Source organism: Psammomys obesus, unplaced genomic scaffold, assembly GCF_907164565.1.
Source record: "Psammomys obesus unplaced genomic scaffold, mPsaObe1.curated_primary_1811, whole genome shotgun sequence".
Classification (NCBI taxonomy): Eukaryota; Metazoa; Chordata; class Mammalia; order Rodentia; family Muridae; genus Psammomys; species Psammomys obesus.
This window is the reverse complement of record NW_026596064.1, coordinates 13378944-13388504: the sequence shown is the minus strand read 5'-3', so window position 1 is coordinate 13388504 and position 9561 is coordinate 13378944. Positions and strand designations below refer to the sequence as shown.

Below are 9561 nucleotides of genomic sequence, written 5' to 3'. Positions count from 1 at the left end.
TTATTATTATTATTATTATTATTATTATTATTATTATTATTATTATTATTTTCAGTGTAGTTAATTAAGTGCCCCTGATGCCTAGAACCATGGGTTCACTGTCTACTGATAGTCCCTGCCCTTGCCCACAGCCTGCAATTCACACGCAGGAGTCCTGCATGTGGTGACGGGCGGCCGTGCAGGGTCCTGAGTGGTCCTCAAAAGACGCAACTGTGCTGACTCTGGCTTTTGGCCAGTTGCTGCAGGGAGCATCAGAGAAGCTGCCGTGATAAATGTGTCGGTTGAGATGCAATTCATCCACACCAGGACAATGCCCCTTTGAAGGACAAATTTAGCCTGGGAGCCGGGAAGATTTTTGACACTAAAAGTCAAATTTGTCCTTGCCTTGAAGTTCATCTCCCTTTCCGTTCTCCTTTGTATCAATTTCGAGCCCAAAATATTAATGCTAATCCTGAATAATATGCTGACGAGCAGTGCTTCTGAAACATTTGTATCAAAGTATTTTATTTTGATATAAAATCAGACTTTTAAAAACCACAGGGGAAATATGAAGACGTTTCCTGCATCATCTTTACCCAAACCATTCTGTATTTCTTCTTCCTCAGCTAACTCAGCCTTTTTTTTTTTCTTTAAATGAGATATATTTTGGGTCATCTAAGTGAACTACCGAGACACTAGTGCACTTGCAGCATAAAATGTACACATTCTCATAGAGACCTTCCTTTAAAATATAAAGCCTTATGCACTTGTTTATTCTTTTCTAAAAAAGAAAAATTTCAGGCTGTTAAGATGACTCAGTGGGTAAGGATGCTTGCTGCCTAGCCCAGATGACCTAAACTCAATCCTGGAACCTGCTTGGTAGAAGGAGAGAGGGAAAAGACTCCTACCAGGTGCCCTCTGACCCCCATACATATGTCAGGTACATACATAAATAAATAAATGTTTAAAAAAAAACTTTCAAACAGTGGTAGCACATCTTACTGTTTTACATTTTTCCATGTATTAATCTGCAAAATCATCTCATAGCAGGACATGAAGCAGTTTCATTTCCAGCGGTGGCACACCCAGTCAGTACAGCACCTCAACTTATTTAACTTGTCTTCTGTTGATGTGGATGCAAGAAGTCTCCAAATTGCTGCCATTGTAGATCTCATTTTTCACATTTGTGAATATATTAACTAGCTAACTCCCTAGAAGTAGAATCATGGCATCAAAGGGAATCTACATTTTAAATTTTGATAGAAATGATTTGTTTTGCTCTTCCACGTTTTATTTAGCTGCCAGTGTTGCCCTGTAGAAATATAGTATAAGTAAGGGCTTTTTCAATTGCCCGTTCCAGCTCCCAAATAATGACACAGAGACCTGTTACGTTGATTAATAAGCTTTAAGCGCTACTACAGCTGGGCAGGTTCTGATCTGTTCTGTCCTGGTTATGCTAGCCCGGCTACTTCCCAGCCACATGGCCTGTTGTCTGCCATCTTCGTCTCGCCTTGGCTACATCTGTCTGTCCTCACGGTGAATTCCTCATGGTGACCTCCTCTCTCTTCTTTTTCTGTCCCCTACCCAAGACATTTTTCCAAATGTGAACTATGTGTACTGAAATGGACAGCACAGCTGAAGACATGAGTGGATATGTATAAAGTAAGCAGATACCAGCCATGCAGATGGTGAAGTAGAGCACCACCCATTTCCCAGAATCCCCCATGTTCCCTCCTGGACACAGCCCTGAGCTTCTTGCCCTAGGGGTAACCATACCCCTCACATTCATATCGTTCTTAATTTATGACCTCACCTCCCATACACATGTCCCTCAGTCAGTGTCAGTGTGACCAGCAGTGTGGTTTTTCTGACTAGAATCAGAAACAGACCCTGTTTTCTTCTCTGCTTTAATTTTGTCTTTTAGCACTGTTTCACGGGATCCGTCTGTGCTGATGTGTAGAGCTGTTTGTTCGTTTTCATTCTTGTGCAGTGTCCTGTCATGGGAATATACTGAACTCTTGTCTAGCCTTCGCACAGAATACCGAGGCCCTCTCCAATGCTGCCATGAGCATCTTAATTATGTATATCCTGGCATTCATAGCTCAGCTTGGGGAACCGTCAGACCACGGGACTTCTGGGTGGTAGGGCTGTGCGTGTGTCCCTTGAGCCACATCTACATTTCTGCCATTGTGCAAAAGGCTCTCAGTCGCTGTGCTCTCCCAGCTTGTGTTCTGGTGGCTTAGCAACACCTACTTCTGGTCAAGTTGTGTTTCTCTGATTCCTCATCGTCCTGCACATTTTTGCGCATCATTCCTGGGCCTTGACTTTTTCTCCTTTCCAAAGCCTCTACCCAAGCTTTTTAACTATGTATCTACTAGGTTGCATGGAGTTATTACTATTATTATTCAGTACTAGGAGTATTAGTTATTAGTCTATGTGGATTACACATATAAATATCTGTTCTTGGTCAGTGGCTTGTCTTCCGACTCTCTGTTCTGCATCACAATACGCATATAATTTGATTTTCAAGGCAATGCACTAATAAGCTTGAGTGTCGTGAGATAGTACAAAAAGCTTTTCTTACCTGAGTATTTCAGAGTAGCTCACTATTTATCCATCCACAGAAGAATGTGCTACCAGCATGAAGACTTAACACACGCTACAGCTTTCTGCCAGCCCCTAAGTTCCGAAGAGTAAGAGCTAGTACGGTATTAAGATGCGCTCATGCTATGTTTTATATTATTATAGTACTCCATATGACAGGTAATGGAGTTAAAGCAATGAGACATGTTAGAAGAAAGATGGTCACTTAGCTGCCCAACAGACAGATCCGAGACATGGGAAGGAAGTCTGTGCACGAAAAAACTGAACAGCTATGCCCACAATAAGGCTCTTTAATCTTGATTTTATAGACAGTTTTATGATTTCGATCCTCAGTTCCTTGACCGGTAGGCGGACTGGGTTATTTCTGTATGTTGTCACAGAAGCCAAGCACTTGGCATCAAGGAGGGTACAGAAAAACCGGAGCTGACAGAGGAATTCATTCCAGCACTGTATTGTGCCTGCACTTTGGCTTGGTGCCTGTCACTTTCAGGGATTACATTAGAATCTGTGAGGTCACGTGACTGGTTCTCCGGCAGACGTGTAAGTCCACAGGGACAAAAACATGTCACACTTGCATCACCAAATCTTAGTAACGCTAACTCACAGCCGGCTCTTGGTACATATTCCTTAAAGCATCAGACGGCAGGTAAACAAATGAATGCAAGGTAATGTGTCTGGCATCGTGGGCAAGGAGTCTTAACACTGAACCTTCGGATCTGGGAGGGGTCAGAGACGGTTCCACACTCAGCTTTGCTAAGTAGAACGTACTGTGGCAGCAAAGCCGTTGGGGATGGGAGGAAGGTCATTGCAGAAAGGAGAAGATAGGATAACACAGGCAAGGAGAACAAGTTTACTTGGTCGAAGTCCAGGGTGTGTGGGGTGAGTTGAGGGAAATAAATAATAGGTTGGTAGATCATGGCAGGTGCTGAATGGCATCAGTTTAGACTTTTCTGAGCATCATCCAAGAAACACTGAGTTTTTAGTATAGTGACTGTAGAATTGCCCTTATCTTCATCAGTCTCAGCAAGAGTTCCGCTGTTAAAGGGCACATTCATTGACTCTTTCCTTTGCACTCACTTCAGTGTTCCGCTCATCACCTCCTCTTCCTCACCTGGTCAAATGCCTCCTTTCCCCCTGCCGTATGACACTTGTCACTTCATGCTCTGATAAACTGCATGGATGTCTCTGCTCCCAATTCTTCTTTATATCTCTCTCACCTTCCTCTGTATTTTTTTTGTTAATTCACTTCTAACACCCAAAAATCCGAATCTCTATCTCTGCAGTGACCTCACTCTAATGGTACATTTTTTTTCCCCAAATACCTACTATGTGCTGTGTACTCTTCCAAGATGGAGTAGCAGTGGTAAGACAGTAAGGCACTTCCTGACCCCATAAACACTGCACTCAGCTGAAGACCCAGGAAATCAATAGGCAGATGTACAGTCGGAAGGGTCACGGAGGGCATGAGCACTGTAGATGTCTCAGTGCCAGACAATTACCTCCTTTTCGTCCATCCAGTTAGCTGGTGTGACTTCTGTATTTGGGACAGAAGCAATGTCATTTTCCCAGGCCCCCAGGTTTGTGACTGTGAGTGCATCTGATAGCCACGTCCTCTGAATGACTTCCTCTTGCTGCCCTGCAGCCACCGTGGAAGGGCCGCCCTTGAGCCTGGCTTTGCATCATTGTATAATGTATAAAGTTTGTCCCTGGGTTATGTCAGGAAGAGCAGCATGTCTCTGAACCATAGCAGCATCCCCCAAGACCTTATACTTCCCAAAGTTTTAACCCTTGCCTCCCATCCTGCCCCTCCCCAGGGCCCGTAACCACCTGCAGACCTCTCCTCTTTGGTGTATACGCAATCGTCTTCATGTTTTTGACTCATGTCTTTTGTGTAGCAACCTATATACTGCCTCCCTAGGCCTCCAAGTTTATTTCCTGTCCTGATAGACAAGTCTCTGACCTCGGGGAGAATCCTGCTAAAACGCCTCCCCTTCATTACTGGCTGAAGTGATTCCTGGCATTCCTCCCTTGGCACTTTGTGAGACGGTATCTTTCTCTTCCTGAGTTCACTACTGTTTCTCATGAATAAGTTTTTCTCTCACCCACTGGATCCCCAGGTCCATGAAGATAGGGTTCATGCCCGATACCTACTGTTACCTCCAGTACACAGGGGCAAGGCAGGCATTCACAGGAAGTGCTCAGAAAGAGCCTCGTGGTCTACGTGTCTTCTGCTTGACTGTATTTACATCTTGGTGCGCTTTCAAATATATTTTCCACATGTTTAGGAGGCATTTGCTGTGTGGTTTGGTACCAGGGTTAAGCTGATTGCCCCTGGTCATCAGGCCTGTGACATTAGGCAACAGTAAGTGATGACAGGGTTGGTGGCACAGTGGTGATGCCTGTGGCCAGAGCTGAGGCCTGGAGTTACTTTTCTCTCCCATCTGCCTTGAGACTTCCTTTCTCTTAGTAGGAAAGACTAATCTTGCTGCTAAACACAAAAGGGACCACGTGTGTGTACATCTGTGTGTTTTGTGCTTATATGTCCATATACACATATATGTGTCTGTATATACATGTATACATATATGTATATATGAAGGAAACACACCAAAATATAAGTCATGGTTATTTCTGGCAGGTGGCTTTTTATACTTCTCTACTATAAGACAGTACTTTCATTAACAAAAACAAAAATCCTATTAGGCATTATTTTTTTAAAGACTAGGAGGAGCTAAGATCAGTAGCTGATTGCTGGGGTTTGTCTTCTATATACATCCAAGATGCCCAGTGGGAAACAGCTTTCTTGACCTCTTGTTGGTATCTCAAGTGACCAGAGAGTGAATTTAGCTCATTTGCACATGGGCCAAGGTTAGGAGCAGAGGAACTGGCAACTTTGTTTGGTTGTAAAAGTCCAGAGCCATGGACTGTTCTGGGAAAGGGAAGGGGAAAATCCCGAGGCAGAGACAGGGTGGGAGGGACCTGTTAGGTTCTTCACTGAGCTCTACTGTCTAGTGATGAGAGGAGAAGGCAACAGAGATCCTGAAACACAGAAGCACATGTAGAGATTTCATACAAAGATAGGCCCCAGAAAGAGAGAAAGTCCCATTCAAGCTTGGGTTTTGTCCCTAGTGGTTTGGAAAGGAAGGGTTTCCAGAGCAATCCCAGGTGGCATAGAAGGCTCCTTGTAGAGGCCAATTCACAACCATCAAGCTTCTGAGAGGAGGGGGTTTGTCTTGAGATCAAGGGCCCTCTACATACCCCACCCCTTCCTCCTCAGTTACAGGCAAGGGCTGTAACTGAAAAGAAAGGGTGGGGAGCTTGGGTGCCACTGGCTGTGGCTGGCTTCCTTCTGGAAGTGGGACCTCTGGTCTAGCTCTGGCAAAGTGCCTCGAAGATGGACCTACCTGTGCTGCCCAGTCAGTCACCCCACACTCCCATCCCTTGCCTGTCTCCTCCCTGCAGAATGCAGGATGGAGAGACCCTAGCTGAGTGTGCAGCAAATGCATGTTAAAGCCCAGGAGCTCTTAAAGCAGAGTAGCATGCATCAGGGAGCAAAACAAGAAGCTACAAAAAAAAAAAAAAAAAAAAAAAAAAATCTTTGAGAAGAGTTGATCTAAAAAATATGTTTTGTGATGCTGATATTTTCTCTGTGTGACCTATCCAGTACTCCCCCAGCTGATGGCTACAGCAAGGAGAATTTTCAGTCTGGGTTCTGGTTTGAAACTTGAGGTAGAAAATATTTTTATAAGCCCGTTATGGTATTTGTAGAGTTTCCTGTGTATAACACAGACAGAGCACACATAGTCCCCCACTCAAGGCAAAAAAAAAAAAAAAAAATCACCTCCTCATCTAATGAGGCCAGATGCCAGCCATTCCCTGAGAAGTCAGTAATATGGCTGGATGGGCAGAGAAAAGCACTGCCTGCAAGAAAGCCAGTCCAGGTCACTGAGCACTGGCCCCTGCTTTGTGCCTAAGCCCCTAACATGATGAGCCTCCTGGTCATCGAGGTACGTACATTCTCCTTATTTTGCAGATGACAGATCTTACAGGGGCATGTCGCTTGGGGAGTAAGTAACTTACTCAGGGTCATACAACCAGAAGGTATAGAGATGAAGTTCAAATTCCATCCACACACATGTCCTCCCACAGGCAAAGCCCAGTAAAGAAAACCACTGGATGATGCAGGCAACATACGAAAAGCTAAAATAGTGTAAATACTATGGCCAACAGGATGGGACACAACTGAACTCAAAAGCCAAGAATGTGCCATGTTCTGTGTATTGTTTGTGTCATTTGCTCACTATCCCCCATCTGGTTACTATCTTTGCTATAGGACCGGCAGTTGAGGCACATTCCTGCCTCAGACGCTTCTTAATCCACCAGAACAAAACTGATAACACAGTCAGCCAAGTTACATTAGAGAACACCATTGGCAGTTTTCAGTTAAGATTCTCTTAACAGTCTGTTGCAAAATAGCTTCTGTGGTTCTTTGTGGAGCATGAATGCATGAAAGCTATCGCCTAAATAAATCTATTCTTTGTCTGTGGCTGTTTTTATCTCTTTGGATGTCTAGCCTTATCTCCCATGTACACAGTGACTACAGAACATCTCACTATGCCTCAGGGAGCTTCAGTTGGCCTACAGTTTAAGTGAATGACTCACATGAAGGCAACTAAACCTGGGCAGAGGGAGACAAGCAAATCTCCACACAACCCCTTTCCCAAAATGCTGAGCAAATCCAGTTGACAAAAGTCACAGTCCTATGAAGTGAGTCTTCCTGATTCTTGCCCCTTACAGAAAATGCCAAAGATAAATATTACTAGACACACGCAAGTCAAATGTTGTATATGAAGATGCCAAATACAGTCAGAAGTGTTGCCAACTCAGTGTCCAGAAGATGAGCAGCTGGAACAGAGAAAAGACCTTAGTACTGAGGATTCAGAGGACTCTTACAGTCATCTGGGGAATACATCTAAACCCTGACCAAAAGCATGGGATGACTAGTGTGAGATGATTATAAGTCCTAAGCTGATCGCTGTTTTTCCAATAGGAAAGATCAGTAGCATTTTATTCCTCCACTTAAAATGTTTTTTCCACAAGTCCTTCCAGTAGGTAAGATTTTTTTTTTTTTTTAAAGTCAGTTCAGCAGGGTCAAGAATAGCTATCATTTTAACAGTTAAAAGCTAGGCAGCGGCCACTGTAGCTTACACCTATGATCCCAGCTTTCCCACTTGGGAAACTAAGGAGAGATGGTGAGTTTGAAATCAGCCTGGGCTATATGGTGAGATCTTTTCTCACAACAACAACAAAATTAAAAGCCGTGCATTTGAGTTATTGCTCTGTTGACATGCCTATTGGGTATATAAAAATCATGCCTTCAGTTTGTCTACATTGCTTTCATCCCTGAGTATCTCTATACATCAAACCATTTTCAGAAAGATTTACAGATGCACAGAGCCAATCACAATGTGAGGTTGAAAAGGGCATAAGGAATTTCCCATAGAACCTAATAAATATTTATGATCAAATTACTCACACCACTCCCAGCTAGGTCCCAACATGTAAACACAAACCTGTAGGTGAGGGATACTGGGACACTTTAGACTCATGTCATCCAGATGTCCAGCTCTCATCTAGTAGATGGGGACAGCACATACCGGTGGTTACAGACAGCTTTGAACTCAAACCTCAGTTCGGAGTACACCCCATCCATCTGCTTGCCAGTTGTATGATCCTGGGCAGGACCTCCAGGCCTCTGTCTGCAAAATGAGGGCAATGATACCTACCACATACACAGTTCTGTGGTGTGATGCATGTAAACACTTTGGCACATGAAAGATTTAAAATTTTGTAAACTATTAGTAGTGGTAAATAAAGAGCAACAGAATGCAAAAATTCAGTGTTTATAAAATTATCCAAGTCTACCATTGAGATAAATTCTACGGGCATTCCATAGTACATATATTAACTAGCCTAGGATGGTAGCAAAAATGATATCAAGTGAGTTCTGTTGATACATCCCTCCCCCCTGCCTTCATTCATGTTAGGGTGACTTTAGACTGAGGAAAATGTGCTTTCAAATTCTTGAGCCCCTTTAACCTTACTGCAGTGACCTAGTGGGGCACAGGAAAGGCTTGACCATGAGTGACTTCACATGTGCACGTAGATAGCTCCTGGCTTTCTTGTAAACCTTTTCTCCCTTCCCCATCTGGAATGGTGGAAAGAGCCTGGAGATCCTTTCCCACCATCTGGGATGGTGACAAATCTTTTCTCCTCCCACTTTCCCTGAGCTCAGGGAAGCTAGAATAAATGCCACTCAGCGGGCTGCTCAAGCCTCCTCTCCTGAGCTGCAATTCGGACTGGGAATTTCAAACCGATTTCTCGTTTCTGTGTGGTAGGGGTGAAGGAGCCTTTGACTCCAAGGTATGAGCCCCAGTCAGACCTGAAGTCAAGGCACTGTGCTTTTCCCTTCCTTAGGATCCATAGCCATTTAAAAATGCTTCAGTCTTCTAGGGGCTACTAGAAGCTTGCCATTTTTCTCAGAGAAACAATACTCCATTGTCTCAAATGGACACTGTTTTCTCTACTCTGCCCACACTCTGTATCTCACTTAATAATTCACTCCCTCAGAAAGCCTTGTGGTCTGCCCAAACCAGCCCCATACCACAGGAAGACTACAGGGTGCTGCATCCCATGGGCTCTGGCCACACAGAAAAAAAATTTTAAGCTCACTCCTGCCAAACATCTACAGGAGTGAGTAAACTTTTCTATAGTTCTCTTTCACAATTAAACACTACATCTAGACTTGGTAGGGCGTGGGACCCTGAGAGAGTGTAAGAAGAGTGTGACAGGGCGGGAGTTACTAAATAAACACAAGTGACCTCTGCCAGTGGGACCTCTTATCTCACTCCTGTTGCTGCTGCTCCTGCTGCTCCTGTTAGACATTGAGGGCCCACCGCAGAACTGGTCTTGTGGCGG

At 44.1% G+C, this 9561-nt stretch overlaps 1 protein-coding gene across 11 annotated transcripts in view; it reads left to right on the top strand.

Annotated features, from left to right (window-relative positions):
- The window catches only part of Kalrn (kalirin RhoGEF kinase), a 575471-nt gene that overhangs the window by 406504 nt on the left and 159406 nt on the right, over positions 1-9561 (top strand). The window lies entirely within an intron of this gene.